Genomic DNA, 779 nt, shown 5'->3' with positions numbered 1-779 from the left:
TTCAGGGAGGCACGGTTGACCGAGTGCCGACTCCATTTTCAGGACTCCGGCCTAACCATAACACCAACCTTATGACTTCTTTCTCGCACTCCCTTTTAAGGGAGGCACGGTTGACCGAGTGCCGACACCATTTTCAGGACCCGGCCTAACCAAAACACCATCCTTATGACTTCTTTTCACACTCCCTTTTCAGGGAGGCACGGTTGACCGAGTGCCGACTCCATTTTCAGGACTCCGGCCTAACCAAAACACCCACCTTATGACTTCTTTCTCGCACACCCTTTTCAGGGAGGCGTGGTTGACCGAGTGCTTACTCCGTTTTCAGGACTCCGGCCTAACCAAAACACCAACCTTATGACTTCTTTCGCCCACTCCCTTTTCAGGGAGGCACGGTTGACCGAGTGCCGACTCCATTTTCAGGACTCCGGCCTAACCAAAACACCAACCTTATGACTTCTTTCGCCCACTCCCTTTTCAGGGAGGCACGGTTGACCGAGTCCCGACTCCATTTTCAGGACTCCGGCCTAACCATAACACCAACCTTATGACTTCTTTCGCCCACTCCCTTTTCAGGGAGGCACGGTTGACCGAGTCCCGACTCCATTTTCAGGACTCCGGCCTAACCAAAACACCAACCTTATGACTTCTTTCTCGCACTCCCATTTTAGGGAGGCACGGTTGACCGAGTGCCGACACCATTTTCAGGACTCCGGCCTAACCAAAACACCCACCTTATGACTTCTTTCTCGCACACCCTTTTCAGGGAGGCGTGGTTGACC

The sequence above is a fragment of the Ipomoea triloba genome, chromosome 16, assembly GCF_003576645.1.
Source record: "Ipomoea triloba cultivar NCNSP0323 chromosome 16, ASM357664v1".
In the NCBI taxonomy this organism is placed as follows: Eukaryota; Viridiplantae; Streptophyta; class Magnoliopsida; order Solanales; family Convolvulaceae; genus Ipomoea; species Ipomoea triloba.
Note: the sequence above shows the minus strand (reverse complement) of the source record.